The sequence below is a fragment of the Nipponia nippon genome, unplaced genomic scaffold (genome assembly GCF_047370975.1).
Source record: "Nipponia nippon isolate SJK-2023a ecotype South Korea unplaced genomic scaffold, ASM4737097v1 scaffold_12, whole genome shotgun sequence".
NCBI classification, from domain to species: Eukaryota; Metazoa; Chordata; class Aves; order Pelecaniformes; family Threskiornithidae; genus Nipponia; species Nipponia nippon.
The window spans coordinates 16833613-16857014 of NW_028262313.1; the positions used below are offsets into that span (position 1 = coordinate 16833613).

At 41.5% G+C, this 23402-nt stretch overlaps 1 protein-coding gene across 4 annotated transcripts in view; it reads right to left on the reverse strand.

The window, feature by feature from the left end:
• FGF13 (fibroblast growth factor 13) overlaps positions 1-23402 on the reverse strand; it is a 332528-nt gene that overhangs the window by 225193 nt on the left and 83933 nt on the right. The window lies entirely within an intron of this gene.

Below are 23402 nucleotides of genomic sequence, written 5' to 3' on the forward strand. Positions count from 1 at the left end.
CTGAGACACAAGCCACTGCAACAGTTTTGTAAGAGAGCTACAGAATTAATCCTGTCTTTGGGCTCTCTGTTCAATTTTGGATAGAGATTTTTCCAAGAGATAAGCAGGTGCTAGTACTCAAACACCACCGATTTTCTGTGGAGGTTGGATGCCAAGTTGTCTTTGAGACAAAAATCCCTACAGAGATGTTTTGCTCCTTTAAACATTTTAAAGGTTTATGAAAATGAAAGATTAAAAACATATATGTGATTGCCCATTACATAAGTAGTTTTTGAAAGCCTGCTGAGTTTAATGATATCTCAGTGGAACAAAACGAAGCAAATCACTAATCATAGTTACCAAAAAAATTCTTATGTCAAAATATTTTCTCATTAGTTTCTTGGTTTTTTGAAAGTTAAAAGTGGTTTCACCTGCCTTATAAACATGTACATTTAATCAAGCCATTTTAAAAAAAGGATATTGATATCAAAGTACTCGAAAATAATAAAAACCAACACACCACAAGCCCAACTAACTGTCGAACAAATACATCTGAGACAGGGCAGTTCAGTGGATAAGACACTGGACAAAGCCAGGGGACATGGACATAAAAACTTATGTCCTGTGTCAGGGCAAAGGTTCACTCTAGTCCGTTCTGCGGCAGCAGCAAGCACCAGGGGAGCGATACGAGCACCGAGGACGCATGAACCGATACCCTCCTGATGCCCAGCAATCAGCGGCTAATCATCTCCCTCGGCAGCTCTGTATCTTCACATTTAACAGCACCGACAGATCTGCTGCAACCTACCACTAAGTGCTGTGATCAGCTACAACTCACTTGGTCTTTTTTCTTCGTCTTCCCTCCCTCCCTCTCCTTTCTTCTGTCCAATCTATTTAAACTTACCTTTTCAAGGCAAGGAACATCTCTTACATTATTGCTTTCATATAATACCTAGTTCAATGAAGCCTTGATCTCAGCTAAGGCCTCTAAGAGTTATGATCTCTGGTAAGGCATACGCGTTAAGCGAATAGAATAAGGGGCTGGATTCATGCACTACCGTAAAGGAGTGATTTCCTGGCAACTGGGAAGTACCCGAGGTTTGCCATAAAAGTCATTGGGCTGACCTAAACAGGGAAGTTAAGCTCTCTTTTTTATTAACTGCATGCAAGGCTATTTATATTTCAGTTCTCAGTTAATATCATGGCTTTGTGGTTTCCCAAAGCATGTTTTAGCATTTCCCTTTTGCTGTGACATCTGGCAGCGCATCTTCAATATTTCCTTAGAGCAGATACGGCTGTCGGTATTCAGTTCAATACCTGGATTACAATCACGTTGATTAGGTCTTCAGTCTACGAGCGGTTCCATCAGTTACACTGAAACTATTCTCACAAAAGAAGGTAAGAGCAACAGAATTTGGCTTCAAACACAGGAGTACTTGCCGGGTAGAAATTTCAAGGATTGACACCTAAATAAATAAAATCATTCACTTGACAATATCCCACTGAAAGCGATGTCATCTAGGCTTTTATAAACCGAAAAGCTTTTAAGAAATCAGCTCTAATTGGCTGAACTCAGTTATGCTACCCACTATTATGGAATAAAGTAAATCTCAGTGTCTTATTTTTAGCATCTGCTGCACTACAGAATAGTGTCTTTGACAAAAAACTACTCTGCTCATCATCCAAAAGGCCCTTCTCTTTCCACGTAGTTGAAGCCACTAGCAACTAGCTGTTATCCTACACTAAGTCAATACCAAACCACACCAGTCATATCATAGATTCAACACCGAAAGGCTAACCAAATGCTACTCTTCCAAAGTTAATAACAGAAAGGTGCAACGTGGCACCTCCAGGCTTGGAGATCTAGAGACTATGAGGGGAATGGACCAGCTCAACTTTTATAGAAGCTGAAATGAGTACAAAGTTAATGCTGGAACCCCCCAGGGATTATTAACCGCCTGACCACAAAGCAACAGCACTTCTGTGGGATCCAGTTGCAGACATGCCAGCAATGGATTTACTCATTAAGTAGCAATACATGCAGAATACTTATAGCTATTGCATCATCAGACATTCTCCCCTAATTATTTCTAGTCATAATTTTTTGGATCTTAGACTGCAACAAAAATGGCAAAGGTCTTCCTTACAGTTATTCTTATCGATTTTCTCCACGTGGATTTTCACAGTTCAATGGAGAACTGTAGCCAGTGCAAATGCAAGCTAGGGCTGAAGGTTGTTACATAAATGTGACCTTCAAGGCACTGAGCCAAAAGAAAGCTGGTTTATTTATTCAGTTTTATTGGGACCTCTGTTTATTTGAGAATATGAATTTCACATATGCACATCCTGGCTGAGTAGACTAGCGATGAGCTGTCAAATGATATCCATTGTGAAAAGATTACACTTATATTTGAACTGGAGCTTCTAATTGCCCTCCATGCAATGCCTTTTAGGAACTGAGATATCAGTCTAAACCCCAAGCAGCCTCACTACCGTTTTTTGCAAGGTTTCCTTGCACATGCGTTTCTGTAATAGTGGAAAACACAGTTCAAACTTTCAAGCCATCTAAAGATGAACTACACAAACAAGAAACACATTTTGCTACCTACCCAAAAGCTGTTGAGTTAGTGTGAAAAAGTCCCAGTCACTGGCAATTTATCCTGTTAAACGTAATAAGACAATATTCTTGAAGTCTCGAGAACCCAAAGCAACAAAAGAAGAATTCACAAAATGGGACATACTGATTCCTGTTACTACTAAAATAAATTATCATCTAAGCAGTTTGAGAGCATTTAGACTAGTGTGAGATCCATGCACATTCTTCCAATTAAACAGAAAGTTTTAACCTACAGTAGTCAACATAATACTAACTCCTAGCTAAAGCAATCAGCAGCAAAAATATGTGGATATGTCTATCAACCTCTGAGCTACCAGACTTGGCAAGCAACAGTTTGCCAAATCATTTAACCAAACATACTTTCCTGTTTGAATGCTAATATGAGTGTATGCCTGTTTCTTACCAGAGCTTTATGAGACTTCAAGATATATCCAACCACTTGTGCATTCTCCTCCATGGGTGCCCTGTCACCCCCCCAAATCTTGCAATAGTTAAGGTATACATGCTGGTGAGAAGATTTCTCTTACATTTATGTCTATGTAGAAGAAATATTTATACCTACCTGGTTGACAGACCTACCTTTCACAGACCAACTAGGAGATGCAATGAAACAAGCAACATGTCCTCCTATTCAAGCTTTTTTGGCTTTTACTGTGGGGGCAATATCATTCAGTGAAAATGCGATCAAAGAGCTCATCAGCTTCCATGTGCCTTCATAGTTGGCCTAAATAACCTGAAACACATGGAGACATCACTGCCTTTAAACCTGAATAACTCAACTTTTGCCCCATTAGGGGCAGCTCCTTTCACTGCAGAAGCTCTGCAGTTTCTCCACTGCTAGGAGGCAGCTTCACCCTGGTTTAGTAAGTCCTGCACTATCAATACCAGTCTTTCGGGGCTGAGGATGAAGTTCATTAGGGCATTTGGGCAGCAGCTGAGGGCTATACAGAGCATACCACTCTCCTGACCAGAGCTCTCAGGAGCTCAGCAGCAGCCAAACCCTGGCAATTGGCACACACACACCAAGCTCCCCACGTCCCTACCACCACTCTCCAGGGGGGACAAAGAAGAATGAATCCCTCCTGTCTCCAACTTATTACAGGACAACCAGCACGTACTAGGAAGATAACCCTTTCCTCTGTGAAGGCAGCATTCAGACCTAAGGGCCTTGCCAGGGGATTTCATTCACAGACTACCACAACAGAGGGCCGGCATTTTACCACCACTTGCCGCTAAGCCATTACAGTGCACCTCCCACAATACAAAGCTGTGACTTTTTCAGCTGTGTGAGAAAATTACATCAGCTCAGTCACTTGAACAAATGCGGTCCCAAGCAGACACACCAGTCCTGCAACATCCTTTGGCAAAAACAGCTGTGTGCCCAGAGCATGCCACTGTACCCCACACAATTCTGTTCGCAGCAGCGTCACATCCCAAAGCCCTGACCCCAATTTATAAGCCTCTATGTAGGCACGACCTATCTCCAATAATGCCTCACCAGCCACAGTCTTCCCAGAGACAGAAAATGAAGAAATTAAGCAAATCCTTCTCAGCTGCTGTGGGCTCCCTTAGCAGCAAATCTCCCTTGCTGAAGATCCATCCAAGTGCTGCTGGCTTAGGCATATATTGAAATGCAGCTTGCCTCTCTCCAAGTACGAGGCTTTCTGATTCCTTTCAGATGGGGGATCAGAAAGAGTAAGGGAGAAAGTAACAGGAAAGAAAAACTAAATCAGGATGAGATCCAAACACTGCCAAAATCAATAGCAGCCTCTCTATTAACTTCAGTGGGTTTTTGATGTAGCAGAGAGAAGTCAAACAGACTGAATGGCAAGCAAATTGATTTGTTAGATGCTCAGATACCATGGTGAATGATGCCTTGGGCAGAGACTAGAGATTACTGATCTCTGCTCATTATGGCTTTCATATATTATACATCACACATACACACAGATTTCCTAAATAGTATTGAAAAGAGAAAACACCAGAATAAAGGCATTTTGTATTACCTCATTAAGCATGTCAAAAAATACTCAAGAGAAAATATCACCCTTCATCTCCACTTTTGCCTCCAATATTAGATGTTCCTATTATTTTTAAATAGCAATAGGCTGGCAAAAACATAGAACAATTGAGACTTTTGCATTGAAAACATTCACTAGCAACAATTGCTTCTTGTCAAATTTCGAAAACATTATGAAACTAAGTATAATTTTGAATGTACACAGAAGCAAAATAAATCTGACCATTTTTCAATTTCAAATTCACTTCTCTTAGCAAGCACATATTCCCATTGGGTTTTTTAAAAGATTTTTTTCCAATGTTAAGGAAAACCAGGACTACAATAAAAGAACAATTTCTGCAGATCTGAAAAGGAAATTTTCAAGTACAGCATAGTAATAACAAAAGAAAGAAAGAAGCCAATCATTACAGATCTTCGTCAGGAAATCCAGGCAGAAGTGGCTGCACATCATTATTATTGCCAATTGTACTTCATCCTCATGGTTCGTTGTCTTCTATGTCGTTATCAATTTCACTAAACTCCCCTAAATTTCTCTGGCTCGGAATAAACAGAAAATTGACAAGTTCAAAGCTGACAAACTTTGGCTTCAACCAAAAGGACTGCTCCGTATTGCTATGATTTTGCCACCACTGTTTGCATGTTTTTTCAGGTCGGTGCTTCTTGTGCCGAAGGCCAGGTACAGGTACAGTGCTGGTGATATACTGAAGAGGAACAGCGCTGTTGTTTAGATAATGTTGCCAGTCAAGCCAATAAACTACTGCATCACATCATGGCCTCTTGCTTTTTAAAGCACATTTAGTAAGACAGATGGTCCTGCTACCACTTCTGCTACTCCAAATGCTAATTCTTTTGCCTTTCCTGACACAAGGAAGTGAGCCTCAACTGCCTAAATCATCTTACAGAGTCTGACTAACTCTTTTCCACCTCAAAGACTGACTAACAACTTATGAAAAAACAATACTTGCCCCATTAAAACTTTGTTCTTCTGAATCACTTATATGTCCCATTCATTGATTTTCACATTCTTACAACACCCACAGCAGTGTCATATGTAAAGTGCCAGATTCATTGGCTTTCATTTGCTCATGAATCACTCCTGTCTTCGTGGGCTACGCCACTACTGCACTCCCAACACAAATTTTCACTTTGCACTTGTAAGCGACCCCGTAGCTGCCTGCAATCTCCCCACAACAGGCAGGGAAACAGTCTCTTCCCTGGCAGCTCAGCACCGGCTGCCATATGCTGCATCGCGCATCGGCAGCTCCACGGCTTGTCCCACCGGCTTCCCTCTCCGCAGTCACCCTAAGTCACTCCATAATCATCAGATTCCTGCACTTTCCCCTTGTCACTGTTATTCCAATTGTATATGCACATACAGATCTGGATAAAACACCAATACGACTGCCTGCATTACACCATGTTTAAGTCCTACAGTTGTGGAAATGAAGAGTCCGGAAACATTACGGTTCTAACAGTGTCAGCAAGGCCTCCTTCCACAGAACAACTTTGGCACCATAAATCCACTTGTAACATACAGAACTGCAGGTTCAACCAGAAAAGACTACATACGCACGTGCTGTTATAAGTTTGTGCAGGAATGGCAGGTTTTGTACTTCCTGATCTGCGTTTATTTGAATTATACAGCCTCAGAGATGCAGCCAAAGTAACTGCTTGCATTTAAACACTTCAAGTATTTGGTTTCAGGGTGATTTGGGTGGGTTTGGAGGGGCAGGGAGTGATGGTGGTGGGGTGGTTGTTTGTTTGGGGTTTGGTTGTTTTGTTTGTTGTTTGGGGTTTTTTTTGTGAGGGTTTTTTTGTTCGTTTGTTTTGTTGTTTTGTTTTTTTAAGTCTCTACATGGCAGGTTCCAAGTACACAAAAAACCTCCCAGAAATTTGGGAAGTTGAATAAGTGAAAACTATTCTGAAGTGCAAAAGCTGCATTGCTGTCCCCCAGGTGCTCCTCAAGATAGAATTGATCCAGTAAATTAACATTGTGGTTTCTTGCTATCTTTAAGTCATGCCAGCACTTCACAGCGAGGCACAGTCTCTCCCATAAAACAGGCCATACTTGCTTAGCTGCACTTGTCCTATAATTGCAACAGCCCTTCTGAAAAGCAAATCACATCACTTGTTTAGCTCGTCTGCCCACTAATGACCACAGGCTATACAGTCTGCTTTTTCTTTTTTCTCTCTTCTTTTTTTTTTCCTGTTTAATTACAATACTTTGGACACAAGTAGCTCTTCCTGCAGAGGAAATCAATTATGAAACAAATCTAATATTCAGATCAGACTATATTAGAAGGGACTACTCATCCTATATATGATATTTCCAGATTACATCTTCGCATGGCTCACTGAGTCATCACTTCAGCATTCTCACTAAATCAAAAATTAAACAAAGCAAATCGGTCAATTAATGTGGCTGCTTCTTGCTCTGCGCACATATAATCTTTTCAAGTCCAATCCTTAACTTAATTTGGAGCAGGGAGTGCTTGGTATCTAGGAAGAAGCATTCACCTCGCAGAGCTGGCTCTACTCTTACAGTACAAGATGTCCAGTTTAACGTTTGAAACCTCTGCTACACAAACGCAACCTCAGCCAGCCAAAGGTCAAGCCTGAAAGCCATTCATTTCCATCAGAGAGACTACCGAATAGCACACAATGTAACAATCACGACCAACAACCAAAATTCAATATTGTGCTTTACTCCTTCAAGACAATGAAGACATTTTCTCCCCCAAACCTCTGCCAAGCATGGAAGACACACTGGGAATCTACTCATTTGTCCCTCTATTTGACAAACTGGCTACGCTCACAGCCATACCAGGAAGAGGATGCAAAATGCTTTGATTCTAAGACACAGAATTGAGTAATTTACTGATTATACACGTAGCATATAGTTTTCAGCAGGTATAGTCTAAAGTAAAGGAAAGGGAAGGATGGGTTAAGTGCACAAGGGAAATATTTTGCCCTTGAGAAATACTTTAAGTCTTCACTGGAATGCCTTTCTTTATCATTACAGAGATGGACCTAACTCCATCAAATGCAATGATTTATGCAGTGCCTCTCCAGTTACAGAACAGTTAGAGGCCTGTTTTGTCTTTTAAAGCAAAAAAATGGCTTCTAGAAGCTCCTTTTAGCACAAAAGCTAAAACTTCTAAGTCACCGTCCACCACTCGTGGTTTTGGGTGCCCATGCCAGTGCTCGTAAAAGAGAGAAATAAGCCCTAGCACACATAACACAAAAACGCTCTCCTTCCAATGTAACAGCCACGCTGGGTCAGAGCAAATCTGCATTCAGTATCCAGTTCCTGAAGTACCCAGAAAACAGACGTGTTCAAATTTTTCCTCAGCTGAGATAGAGGCGAAGCCTAAAAGGTACAGGCAAAGGAAGTGGGTAAATATTCCTGTTCCTCAATAGCAAAGATAAGGGTGTTTCTCCCTCTTACACAAGAGTGTTTGCATATTTGTTTTCTAATTCAAAACGTACTCTCCTTTAATTCCCCACTCCCTCCCCACATGCACATGCTCGAAGAAAAAAATTCTGAACTAGTGATGAAACAAGCTCTAGTCTCATTAAAGTCAGCATAGGAGCTTTGCAATGGACTTAAATGGGATTAGAGCATTTATCTAGATTAACGATGCTTAATAGCACAGCTACCAAACAAATTGCTCTGTATACAGAAGTGATGACTATATTTTTGTCGACTGGTCACTTTTTTCCCCCTACCAGTGTTTGCAGTGTCCATGCACATTCTACCCTACAATATTTTCCCACTTTCCCCCAGTTTCTGGCCTGTCCATCTGGACATATGTAGTGTTGATTCAGGGACACAATTGCATCCAGCAGCTCACCAGCTCTCTGAATGCCAGAGATGAGGTGCGATTCCCCTCTCTCTCACTGCAGGTGCTAGTTTGGGTCCTTTTCCTTTACACAAAAAAGCTTTCCATAAAATTTGCAGAAACTGTATGTTTTAGAGTCCCACTGACTTTGCCCAGTTCGAGCTTTACATGGGTGAAAACGTTTGACAGACCATGTGATTGTGCACAGCACTGTCCTTAAGAAACCAAACTGGGATGTCATATTTTCCACAAATGTAGGCGTTGAGTATAATTTGTTATAACTACAAAACTAAAAGCCTAAGGACTTATACTTCACCTTGCATTTACGAAGAATTACTGCTATGGTGAATGTTCAGCAGTGCAAGCTAACAAGGGAGCCATAATCTCAACTATGAAGGCAGAGTGCTACTTGGATATATTTGCATCATTTTCTTGTATTTCATATTATTCAGATAAATCCAAATAATTTAACTTCATAGATATTTTTGCACCTTGGAAAACAACTGCAGATATCCATCACCAACAACAGGCTCCTGTGTTTTGGACAAAGTGTTGTGAAAGGCGGTATTTTCCTAACAAAAGCTACTGTTTAGACCTTTCCACTGGTGAACATTTGCCAATAAGTATGTCCCTGCTTGTTCTTTTATTGTGCCAAACAGGCTTCCTGGAAATCTTTTTTTAGGTCCCTATCCACCAACTTAAAAAGTCACTATCACTGCAAAGTCAGGTCTGCATAGCATCCTGCGCTTGAACGCTTTGCAACAAGGAACTGATCACATCAGAAGTATTTTCCCTTTTAATGCACGTATTTCAGCACCTCATCTTAAAGTCCTCTATCTACAGCTTTGTCAAAACTGCCTGCTAAGCTTCATAATTATGCTGAGTACTGGAATCTAATAATCCATAGGCATATACGAAAACTGTCTGAACTATTAACCTTACATACTTCTCAAGGCAAAGTAAAACAGATGTCTGTATATACTACTCCTTAGAAGTTGTATTACTTTTACATAACGATGTTAGAGCAACAAAGTCACTTGGTCACCCAGTGAAGCATATAAGCAGGTTTTTTAAAGATATGGACCCAAAAGACTTTCTCCCTTTCAATTTTAAACCATTAAAAAAACCAAAGAGGTGTATGACCCATTTTGTGGCTAAACACTGTTCACTTCAGATGTTTCTAATTATGCTGTATAGATAGTTCCTGTGCCAAACTGAGCTTTTGCATAGAAGGGCAGTGCCAAGGGGCAGATACCCATTCCACTGTTTCTCACGCCCTGGTGGTTCTTCATCCTTGCGTGACAGCACTGGCTGTGCTCGGCACCACTCTCAGTCCATCTTGTGACGATGAGTTTCACCTCTGCAACTGCTCTACTGCAGTGATGACATGAGGATGGAGCCAATATCCCATCCAACTCCAGCCATGCTCACCAGAAAGGCTTCAAACCAGGCTGCTGTAGAGAGGCAGGGAAGCTACACCTGTGCTGCCCTACACAAAGCCTGTGCTGTCCAGTAGAATCTGCTTGTGCAGGTACCCCACCACAGGGAGATACGTCAGCCTGGGAGCCAGTGACCCAAAGCCAACTGTAGTGGACACTGCCCAAATAAAATCAATCCCAAATCCCTGCCCATTCAAACGTAGGATGGGACCTCCAGCAAACAGCTGGAGCGATGAGCAGCAGCAAGATAACAAGTAATAGCACTAGAACTGTAATAGGTTTACAAATATCCTTATTTTTTCCATATACAAACAAGGTGGTTTTTTTTCTGATACGCATTACGTTGACCATATGCTACTAGCTATTAAACTGCTATCCCAATTGGTTTTCCTTTTTTCCCCCCCTCCATCTCTTTGCAAGTCATCCTCTCTCTGGCAAGTATTTGAGAGTCTTCACCTGGTTTTGAACATGAATATAATAATGTCATGAATCAATTTTGGTTTATTACATTTAAGACATCTTCTGCCTCTGATTACGTCTCACTTAGCGTACAAAAAAGCATTCACATGTAACCTAGAACATGTAGGGCATACAGACTAATAATTATATAGTAAAGAGCTACCATTTAAATTGTGCCATTTACATTTAAAATCCTGCTCATTTTTCTTAACATTCTATATTAAAGCTGATTAAAATTATATACTAATATTGCCTTGAATTTCAAGAGTAAAATTTAGTATTTATTCCAAAGTTAGTGAGTATCTATAACTTACATTAACAGGGAAGCTATAAATTATAGTAAAATATGATTTGCTGCACTAAAAACCTAGCAGAAATTCTGTTCCAGCATGTCAGGTAGTTCCAATTCTCGGATTTAAAAGTTTAGCACCACAGGCAACAAATGGAGTCAGCAACAGTCGGCTCAGGTACAGAGATGGCTCTAGACAATCTTTTAATCCCTCTGATGCCGAGAAGTACCATCTGAACACCATTTCCATACTGTCTTTGAGATCTTCAACATCCACAAGCAGGGCATAAGAAATGCAGGGGATGTTCTTAAATCAAGGCATGAAATGTAACACCCATCATGAAACATACTGTCTTCTTCATAAGGGCAAGTACCTCCTCCTGCAAGAAACACACTCTGGGTGCAGGTCTCAGCAGCAAGGTTTAGCTCAACTTCTGAGCAGAACAAGCTAGAATAGGGCAACTTCACAGGCTACCCCTCCATCAAACAAGCCAGTTCTGTTCTCCTGAAGTCCGGTAAGTTACATGGCCCCACAAACCCACCTGGGCTTTCGTTTTGGGCTTTGTTTTCACTACGGAATACAAATCACTAATGTTTTGAAGGATCCACTATGAGAGAGGTACCATTTTAATACCTCTATGAAGGAAAAACAGAACAAGAGCATATGTGACTCCAGTTTTGCCTAGCTTGGACAGTTGCCTCACAGCCGCTGGCCACAGTCACATCTGTGCACAGATTAACACGAGGCTCAGATGCCAAATCAGCCTGCTTAAGTGAACCACGAGTGGTAACAGAACAGCAGAGAACAGAATTTGTCTGATGAAAGCCCAAAGACAGCATCACAGTTACAGAAGGTGCTCTGAAATACCAGCCCCATTTGGAATACATACTTAATAACGACACAGCATCATCACTGGAAAAAGAACGAGCCTTCTTAACATTTTGTTTCAGAAGGTACACACCTGTATTTCTAAAGAAGTGTGATTTGTTTATTCTACACAGATGTAATTAGCATCTACAGAGTGGATAATATCCTTCACATCTGCTTCTGGTTACTAATTTAGCCGGTCTTTAAAAATGGAGGCATGCAAACTGGAAAGCCAGACTCATTACCTTTGCAACAAAGACCACCAGTTGATTCCCACCAGGACCTGGCCTTATTAACCTTAGTTTTAAATTACAAAGTCACAGATGTACTCATCAGTTGCTTGATGAAGATTCATTTGCCAACCTCATCTCACAAAAGGAGTAATTAACATGCAGACATCACAGGCTGATGACTGAAGTTGTTATCATGCAGGACTACGGACAAATAGGGAGGCACCTGCGTATCTGTAACAACTAAAAGCTCTCTCAAAAGTTCCAATTAACCAGCATAATTGTAAGAAATTAAGTAAAAAGCACTGAATTGCATCAGTCATGCGCCTGTTCTGCACACAGTCAGACAAATAAATTAATGCCTACAAGTGCAGCACTGCTATAGCCATCGTGATTTAAGGACAGACAGAAAGGACTATGTAATTTATTTTACTAATTTATCAGGAAAGATTGGGCAAGTCTTTGGCACACAATCCCTTCACCAGATCTGACAAGCCGAAGCAAACTCCAAGCTAAATACAGGTTAGAGAGAATTGCTCTTAATTAACCTAATTATGTTATTCAATTAGAAAACTTTAGGGAAAGGATGGTTAGCACCTGTGGAGGAAAGAAGAGCATTGAGGGGGCAAGATGAAAGGTTGACAGCTGTGGAGCAAGGAGGTAGGACCTGAGGAAGAGAAAAGGGTCAGCAGGGAGTGAGCTGAGAAAATATTAGATCACAAAAGCCCAGACACCAAGGGCACAGGCATTTCCAGCCACACTCCAGCTCCAGGAGCCAAGGCTCTCCATTAAGTCCAGGGAAAGAGGCTGCGTTTGGTCAGCCTGCGCCAGCTCTACAGCTCTCCTGACTACCAAGGACACTCACCCCCATGACAGCCTCTCAACAGGAGCTCTGAAGACAGACGGTGTGAAAATCCCTGAGAAATTCCAGAGGAGCATCCTGGGATCAGCTGGGGTGTGCAAATCCACCTGGAAGCTGGTGTTGATGCACTGGGCAGCAGCCTGCCTGCAAAGCCAGCTCCAAGTTAACTTCAGGGCACTGCTGCTATGGGACCTATAAAGCAGTGAATGGCTGAAGACATTCCTCCCCAAGGCACCGCTTCCCTCTCCTTTCTTGTGCCAGATGCCTGGCTCAGTCTGGAAGAGCTGCTTGCCCAAAAGCCTCTTTTTATTCTGTTTTCTTGAGTGTTTGAAGGACCAGAGACAGCACATGATACACGGGACAAGAAACCCATCGGTGCCCTTATCAAGTGGTGTCACAGACACACAGAGACCCTGTTGAGCAGCAGTTCGATGCACTGCTGAAAAACTTGGTTATTTCTATGTAGGAGGGTTTGCTTCAGTAGAAATTTTAAACTGCATCTCTCTACTTTAATAAGATCAACAGTACCTGTGTCGCTTTGTTTTCCTGGCACCTTTAGGGGTATATCTGCACTGCACCACACAGCACGCTGCAGAATGCTGCAGGCAAGCACCAGCTCCTCTCAAAATGGGAACTGTATATTAAAGTTGGAGGAAGGGTTAAGCCACGGGACACAGCAGCGAGCTGACAGACACACAGCCTCCAGGTCCCAAAGCAGTGACTCTGCCCAGAGCTGCGTTTTGCCATGCAGATGTGCCAGCCCATTCACAGCTGGAGTCAGAAATGCAGAGCATCCTGGCATGCATTGCAGATGCTCCCTCTCCCTTCTACAGAGGGTACTTCAGCATCCCATGGTGTGGGTAGGTCCTGTGCACTTGCAGGCCTTTCCCAGCATGATCAGTCTTCAAAATCCAAACGCACTGGTATAAAGCAACAAAAAAAACCTCACAGAAATGTTGATTTTGTAGTAAGAACAAAGTTACATAGGAAACAAAGTGAAAGCTGTGCGTGTAGGGGGGTCTCGTGTCAAAGAAAACAGTTTATACATTTCCTGGTTCTTGGTCTTTCTCGATTTTCCATCTTACCGCTGTCACTTAACAACTCACAGGCATTTGCTGAGGAGTTATTCGTCTCCACTCTTCTTCCCCTTTGTTTGTTTTCCTTGCAGACACTTAGACAAAAGTGCTACACACATGCAAGAAACATCCAGTAACCAGGTAAACACAGTGTATTTACAGAGCAACTCCATCACAAAGGCTTTACTGAGGACTTGTGGATTTAGCCTGAGCATATTTACCAGGAACAGAAAAATAAAAACTCGGACAAGTAAAACGCACTAGGATGGGTAATGCTCAAGGGCAAAAGAAAATCCCACAACCATTAGACAAACTTCACAGGGAGACTAGTTTCCCAGAAAAGGATGTAATTAATATGTGATAGTACCGGAAAAGAAAAGAAGTGCCCTTGTAAGGTACACTAAAATAATCTCTCCCCTCCAATGAAAAGCAGTAAGATTTCACGCTAAGATTCTTCAGCAGCTAAGCTTTTCTAAACGTATTCAGGGACAGAGAGATGCTATTTTGAAAGATGCCCAGAAGTGTTTTCAGGAGACAAAGACAAAAAAAAAAAAGTCAATGACAAGCAATAACTGTATAATCCCGAGTCTGTATTGCCCGTCTGAACGTCAGCAGTTAAAGGCACAGTTCTCCTCTGACGTTTTGCGTTCAAGATTGCCTGCCTGCTCAGTGCTCAAGCTACAAATTTTGTTCAGCTAATCCTGATCTGTTGAGAAGTTTTATCAGTATCTCACTATTTAATAGCAACACTGCTACGTGAAAACACAAACAAACAAAAAAAATGAACAGCTGGTGCGGTATGTGGATAGATTTCCTTGCATAACCACCAATATAAGGAATAAAGACAGTTTGAGGATGCATATGGTCAGTGAAAAGTTCTTCCACGGAAATGAGAAGCACCAGGTTGTGCGGACCTTATTATTAATGAGAAGAATTTGCTTAGCTAAGCAGCCTGGAAAACGTAGTCTTTTGGGGATCTGCTTTCAGTGTGAAAGCACTGTGGTGGAGCCTGTACACATGAAGCAAAGAAGAAACCCCTGAAATACAAAATATTAAGTAGCTACTATTCAATTAAGGAAAGCTTTCACACATTATGTGTATTACACTGAAAAAGGACTTAAAGGTTTGGAAGACAACTCTCAGTACCTAGTGGCTCTGCAAGTGCAGGAATACACTCCACCATCCCTTTTGCTCCAAACAAGAGCACAGAATATCTTTTCATTCAACACGTGGGTGTAGTGACTTAAAGAGTACCCTGACCATGGAAACATGTGGGTACCCAGTTTAAAAAATAAAACAGAAGCACAGAAACCTTCAGAAGTACAGGTATTACATTTTGGTATAAATTTAAAAGCTAGGAACCTAGAAGTCAGGATGACAGTCAACTACAATAAACCTATTCCAGCCAGCTCTTCACCTTTATGGAGATAAAAAGATTGAAAGATAAATCTGATCAGAAGGGTTTCATTTACATCATACCTGCTGTTCTCAGGCAGAGGGCACAGTGTGCAATAATCTTTTGGGCTTCGGATAAGTACTCTTTAAAATGTCATTTCTGATAGGTTAAGTAGAGTTTCATAGGGGTTTTTTTATTATTACTACTTCAGATGAGAGAGGACTAATAAATCATCTCACCATACCACCTGTATATTACTGCCTGTTTACCCAGCTCCTCCTTGAAGAAGCCCATTAACTTGGATTAAGAAGGAACCACAGAGATGAAAGATTTCCATGCCAAACAAATGGACTGAACAGCACCCAGGCACGACGCTCCTTCCCCAGAGGTGGAGCTCTCGACCAGACATACTGACCACACCGCCTTAGATGGGGGATGGCAGGGCCAGCTCAAACCTGGACCAAGCTGCAGCCACAGAGGACCATTCACTATCACCCATCGTCTTCCCTCTGACAGTTATCAAACGCTGGTGACTAAGAAGGTGAATAAAATTACCCAGAATACCTGATACCCACAAGCAGTGCCGCAGCACAACATTTCATGCACCACAGGGACAGATTTGTGAACTGCCCTGAACATCACATTCATACCCCAATTTTATTCTCACCCACGTCTCCCATAAATACCCAGTACCCTTAAACTGGGTCACTGCTGCCTGGAGCATGGCAGGGAAGATTCATAAATATTGATGCAGGAAAAGAAAATAAACTTTGAGTGGAGGAGTGGGTCCTGCCTATGACACCCCAAGAGCCTCAGTGCCATCAAGCACTTTGTGGTGTCAAACCATATTTTAAAGGCTGAATTTTGTACCAGCTCACAGGCCCTGTCTGTGCCAGTCAAAGCCTCCCATCCTCCATTTCAGCCCATTAATATCACAAAAAGTCAAGAGCCTTCTTTGGCTTCAATCACCACTTCTGGAAAGGCCTCGTACTCACTCCACAAGCTGCTCCTCCTGATGAGGCTGTGAGAGAAGGTGCTCACACGCCAGGAAAGCACAAACTCCCTCACCTCAAATCCAAAGTCCAGCACCAGCCAGCAGGATTTGTGTTTTGAAGTGATATATTTTCAAGAGAGACATGGTTTTCTGATTCAGAAGAGCCTTCTAATAATGGACTGTATGGATCATAGCTATTTCCATTTGGTACTTTTTAAATAGCACAAAAAACAATTCTTGACAAATTATGGTTTTTAAATAACTTAATGTAGGGAAAAAAAATAATCACAACCAATTCATCTATTTGCAAGGAAAAGCCTCCCAGTAATCACTCCTTCATAAAGGAGAGAAAATACAGAAAAATTCTGCTCTACCCACTAAAATTCAAGTTTTACCACAGAGGCCAACAGCAGACAGCAAGAGCTGAGCTCAGTAAGTCACTAACTGATTATCTCCCCTAGAGAATAATGCCGCTTTCATATCAACAACACACATTTAAAGGTCTCTGCAAGAAATTGTTCAGAAATACAATTAGCAGATAATGTAACTGAACAAATATGTCTCATGGAAATGAAGGACATAAAACTTCAAATTAGCCAGTGCCTGAATTACCTTTGTTATTGATCACATCTCATACAAGCTTAAACCACCACAGTTCAACAAACGCAACCTAGAACTACAGGGACATTCAAGCCATCAAACATGGGGCAGCCGAAGTTTGCACCCAGCTGGACCAGTTACTGACTTTACGGACAGAAAGACAAAGTTGCTTGCGTATTTTTAATTCAACATCTGCTATTCAAGATGTTGTTGTTGTATTGATATTCAAACAATTCTCACTGGTAGTCAAGTTATCTACAATGTATTCTATCGCCCCAACCAAGAGAACAGTGAACTTCAGCTGGGGTGATAGGAGGTGGTAACACACTGAAGAAAGCCTATATGGACCCTTGGAGAGGGGTATCTCTGTCCTTTCACTGTATAGATGGGTATGCGTAAGGAGTCTAGGCTCTTTAAGCTGCGTGCCTGAAGGTACACCCCATGAAAATGCCTTCAGGCACCAAACCTGTATGCATGCATAATTTATTTTTTGCATGAGTGAGTAGTTTCAACACCTCTGGTGTTTGCCAAAGAATCAAAGCATTAAAAATTAAAGCAAACTGACTACTCTCATCCCACAGCAAAACAGCACAAACGTGTCATCACTCATGTCTGCGCTTACGGGCACTGAATAATCCTCCATTCGTTCTAAAAGCAAGGACTAGCAGTCCAAGGAGAAAAATATCACAGGTAGTACAACTGAAACAAAAGTAAAAAATTGGCATTTCAATGCCTCCAATCTCATATGAAAACCTACTTTGAACAGTCATCAATAGGTGTCATGTCCCCTCAAATTGGCAATTTTCTGCATGACCAAACAGGCACATTATTGCCCACTAGAAGCCAAATTCCACCGGTGCACCAGCATTTCAGGGTAAGCCTCACTGAAACATTTACCTCTCTGCGCTGAAAGTCTTTGAGGTTTTTAAAACCACGGATGGATTAATAAAATTGACCAAGGATGAAGAGGGACTAAAATAGCTCTTTTCTTCTAAAGCCAATGGCAAAAATCAAACCAATTAAAATCATTATCTGAGCCAGTTTTAGTCAATTGTTAGCACCTCAGGCAAAATACTGCTAAAGCAGAGTTGCAGTTGGTTTCCAATTCAGCTGTCAGTATGATGAGGGAAGGGATGGAGGAAGGCATTAATAGTAACAGAAGCAAAGACAAGAGAGCTTGGTCCACGCCGCGGGCACAGGATTTGCATCAACTTCCCATGCCTCTCTGACAGCAAGCCTGGCCCAGAGCAAGAATAAATCCAGGAGGAAAAGAGGAAAACTTAAAGGGAAGCCAAAAAATAAAGGTGCACAGACACAAAAATCAATAAAGATTTTTTTAAAAAAGCAGTTTAAGCCAAATGTTCTAAGGAGAAACAACTTCAATGTGCACGTGACAAAAGCACCTTGCACAGAGCACTACAGACAGATGTTTTGTGGAAAGCGAGTCCTCTCATCTAACCAAGCAGAGGAAGCATGCTGGGAACATTAACACCAAACCAAACAGAAATATCCCACTAGATTGGTAAGTGCCACATCAAGCTGCGGGATGAGTCTACCCCGGACACCCTATATATCTATACGCCATCTGCATTACAGAATCGCCTCAGCTGGCTTCATCCAGGACAATAAAATGTAGTCAATGTGACAACAGCAATATTTGCAAAGGGCTGGAGGAGAGAATGCAATAACTACACCAATACCAAGAAATTAATTTTGCCCCAGGCGGTGTGCTTATTTTACAATCTACCTTGCAACAAGAGCAGCGTGCCAGTCACATCAACAGCGTGGATACATCAGCCACAGGGCACTCAGCCAACCAGGCTGGACCACCAAGTAATACTGACAGAAAAAACATACAGCATGATGCTGTTCTGAACACCCTTGACAGGAACAGCCCAAATCTAAAACCAACCCCAAATGATCAAGCAACAAGAAAAAAAATTCCCATAGGACAAAAGCTAAAAATAAGATTTGGCAATACTGCTTTTCATCAGCTCTTCCTCTGGGCCTGAAAGGAAGAGATTGCAGCAAGCAATACCTACCGTCACTTCAGATTCAGGATCACAAACAACTCATCAATTCTCAATAACTTGCATGCAGCTTGAGCAAAGATATTTTTCTGGGGAGGAAAAGCAAGGGCAAGAAACTATTATAACTCTAAAAATATTGTGGAGTGATGAACTGGAAGGCTGGGTTCTTATGAGAAGCTAATTCTCCTGCCTCTTCTCATGCACATGTGCTTGCTCTGGCAGCACAAGCAGCCGTTCCCCTACCCAGCAGCAGACGTGCCGTGTGAGCTGTGGGTCGAGACACTGCAGGTCAGACCAATTGTCCATTTTGGGGATAAGAGAGAAACTTTTCTTCACAGGAGGGACTGGCCAGGTGCCCACTCCCTTTTTTGCTGTACCCTTCAGTGCTTTAGGCTGATCAAAAGTAGGTCCTTGTGATTTACGAGGTGCTTACAAGAACACAGGAAGGATTTAGGTGTTTGTCATCGCATCTCGACTTGCGGATAGCATCCCACAGAGGCCGAGAAACTGAAAAGGGGACCAGTTTCCAGAGGTAGCCGAGGCACAGGAAATAATTAGTGAACCATATTAGCCTACTGAAAGAGGTGGACAACCGTGAGTCTGCAGTTTGAGGTTCCCTTCACACATATACCCTTAATCTCTCTTCCAGATGAAGGGAAAAGGATCAAGACACAACCTGATTCCTATAGGACAAGCTGAAAAGAGACTAACCTGAGTACAAGCAAAGAGGAGCGTTTAATACCACAGCACCCAGTGAAAAGTCTGTTATTACAGAAGATAGGAACTTAGCTACCCCCATGCCACATCAAAAGAAAGCTCATGGAGTTTCAGTCTTCTACTTTAAAATCTGCCCCACGTCTTTCTCATATGCCTGCATGGTCTGATCAATTAGCTTACATCAAAGCCTTGTTACACACACATGGAGTTTTAATTGATTTACTCAAGTCAGTGAGCAAGGAATAATTACATCTTGGAAAATAAAGCTGGGCAGACTAGGGCAGCCCGCTTCATTGCTATAAGACTTAAAAGTTCAAAACAAAGGCAGATCTGGTTTCATCCCACAGTTCAATTGTAAGCTTCAAAATGCCTGGTGCTCTGAGACGCCGTTGTTAGCTGGGCCTAATCATCAGCCAGCCCACTGATTTTTCATATCAGTGCAGCCAGGGTATTAAGCCTACAAGCACAGTCATGTTCCATATGAAGATATTGTTTATCTGGCAATAAACTTACACAAATCAAAGTGGTGTTAGCTTGAATTCATAAAGCATGAGCCATTCTTCCTACATGGTAAAACAGATACATTCCATAGCATATTGCAATTCTGAATACTGATTAGAAAATGTACATAAAACTAACATACTTTCCATACTTTGTGGTGGTATTAGACAAGGTCAAAAATCGATGCCACCACCTTTTAAAGACTCTCTATTCCCACTGTATGTATCAAGGTATTAACCATCCTTCAAGACCTTTGAGTCAGTAATCCTTATGCTTGTGGATAAAGGTAAAAGATAAATAAGGGAGAGAGAAATATGAAGAGAATGGAAGAGACTGAATTACACACTTTTGATACCATAATTCCCAAAGCCAAGTTTTGAAGCACAAACTACCCTAACAGTGGAACTGGAGAAGCAGCAGAGAAGCAGCAGTTGCCTCCAAGGCCACCCAGCATAGTACATTGTCAAATTTCATGCCACACTGTTTCAGTTGCAGCATCTTCCAGGCGATCTTTGAAGATGCAGACTAAACACAGGATTCTGCTACCTTTTACTCACCAACAGGGTTTTCTACTGATTTGCAAGATCAGATTTCAGGAGCCAAATCTATTTGTCTTCTATACTTCAGTCTCCATTAAAATCACTGAAACTATCATGGCAATTTGTCCTACACGCAGAAATCCCACATCGGAGAATCAAGCCTCAATACAAAACTTACAGCTTGTTGTAGCTATCTTCAGGCTTATTTTAAAACATGACATTAATTCAACCCAAAGGTACTACTCTTTCTAAAGAAAAAAAAAATGAAAGAGAGACCCAGCATTTAAAATATTCATCCTTCCTTCATCACAACAGCGGTCAGCACCATGAAAAGCAAAGCATATCATGCTCTTACTGAGGATATTACTTAGCAAGACCGGACTGAGCAGCACAAACCGTGTTTCAGTCTAACCTGACAAGACAGGACTGGTTCAAGTTCTGCTCTTTGTTAGGTGTCACCCCAATAAACACAGATGAGCTATCAAAGTCTCTTACCTGTAGAGTTATTTAAACTCACGTCCCATGCACAGCGATAGTTTAAAATGTTTCAACCAGTAATAAAAACAGTAATTAGAGATCCTACCAAGGAGGCCAAAGTGCTTTAAGAAAAGACATATAAAAGAATAGGGTAAGTGTTTCACATTGAGTATAATAATTTGCTGATAAATTAACAGCAACCATTTTAACAACTTTATGAAAGAAGGGTAATGCATTATCTTCTCCTCTTAGTGACAGAGGTACTACCTTGACAAACAGCTCATTCATACGCGTTTGAATGAGGGATGAAAGTGTTCTATGTGTTGTTGATCTCTTTTATAAGCCTTTTGTCACTCACTCAGTCTTCCTCATCCACAGTCAATTGCTCCTTCTGAAATACATCTAATGTAAGAATTTGTGATAGTGGGAACATGACATGACAGGAATATGTGACGTTCACTGATACAGGGCCCAAACCAGAGCGCTAAGAGTTTTCAGGTAAATGAAAAGTAGAGATGCTTAGCACCTTGCAGGACAGATTGTCAAGGTTTGTTGCAGTGTTTTAGGTTGTCAAACCTGTGTGCTTTCACTACAGCCTGGTATTACTGTTAAGAGTTTCAAAGACATGGCTGTCGGGGAGTCTTTGCTTTCAATACTACTACAGAAGCTAACCTCATTTATGCCGTTAGAAAATATAAGTGCCTAAATTTTCTTTCAGGCTGCTTTATCAGTGAAAGCAAGGTTTGGCCTCCAAATCCCAAAGAATTATATCTAATAATTATTCAGGTAAGTCTGGTAGAAGTGCACACTTGGAATTCAATGGAAATTTGCATGTACCCTCACATTACCTTCAACACACCGGTAAATGTATTCATCCTCTCTGTGACAGAGTTCCCCAGATTTAAAAAAAAAACCAAACAATAAAAAAATAAATCAAGTAGTAATTCCAGACTTCACTTTTGGGGGTCACAAGGCTCACTGCCACTGGTGCAACATGTGGGCCTTCACCGGACTGGTTACTAGGGTAGCACTTGTCTCAACCTGGTGCAAGTCCAGAATAGATTTTTTTTTTTTTTTAATGGTAAATGGAGATCCAGACTCTGGGAAACTCAAGCATAGAAGGAAGATGATTTGAAGGCTTCATTTAAACAAATAGTTTCATTCTTAGGTGTTTGAACCAATACACATAGGACACCGCTTTTAACAAGCAACACAAAGATACTCCCAGTTTAGTACACTGAAGCAGTGAAAAATCAGACTAGATGACAGAATTTTTTTTAGCTCCTTGAGCTCTGAGCGGACCACTACACACCACATAGAGCTGGGTCTCCTTCTGTTTTCAACTGAGTTATTTAACAATTTTTTTTTTTTTTTTTTAAATTTGTAAGCCCAGTTCTGCCTCTCTTGATTAGAAGTTCAGCCTATCCTGCCACTTTACAATTTGGGTGCTTTTCTGCCAATCTGCAAAACACCCAACTGGTGGAAAAGCTACTTAGGCAACGAACTCAGCGAGTTAACCCGATACGCAAAGGTACTTCTTTTTATGTGCTCAGTATTTGCAACAGCTTCAGTGGCTCAAATGCTAATGGTTTTACCTGCTTCTGCCAACAGTGATGATAAACCCGTATCTTTAGTCCTCTTATGAAAAGCGCTGGAGTTGCAGCAAATTCATAAGCTCCTTTTCCTCCTTGTGTGTCTCTATCTCCATCTCTGCGTCACTGCTAACTTCATCTCTCCCTTGACCCTGGCTCCACTGAAACTCCACTGATCGCTTCCTGCCTCAGCTACCCCCATCGCTTCTTCTCTGGTCTTCATAAATCCACGCTGCAGTAAGAAAATACATAGCCAGGCTATTATTACACTCCCGGAAACAGTGATAAATTATGCCCATAATATCCCCTCTTCCATTACATTTTTCAGCCTCCTCATGCTCTCCAGAGCCTTTTCAAAGCTAATTTTCTATCGTTCAAAGTTTCACAGGATTTGCTTTCTCCTGCCACTCCATCACACTTTCTCTGTGTTGCATTCTTATTCTGGCATCTCATTCCTTCCACAAATCGCAAAGCAATTGAAAGTTCATCCTTCACCATACAATGTGCAGTGAAAAAAACCAAGACACTTCCAGTCCAAAAGGCACATACACAAAACCTCTCTGCGTCACTACAAAGCTTCCTGCCGTCCTCCACGCTGACTTGAAATTGTGCTTTTTTTTTAAAAAAAAACCTCTTATATTCCAAAATCTACTCCTAACATTGTTCAGAAGTGCCTAACCAATTTTTCTGATCATACTCAAAAGTCTTGCAAAAACATCCGAGTTTTGAATGGAGGGCTTCTCAGATCAAGGGTGGAACAAGGACACAGATGGAAAACCTGACAGGTCTTTTTCCTTAAGATAATTCTGGTATGCCTCTTTTTCCTGAGTAGCTTCAAAGAAGTTTTGCTTATGTCCCAATGGGGGAACACATAC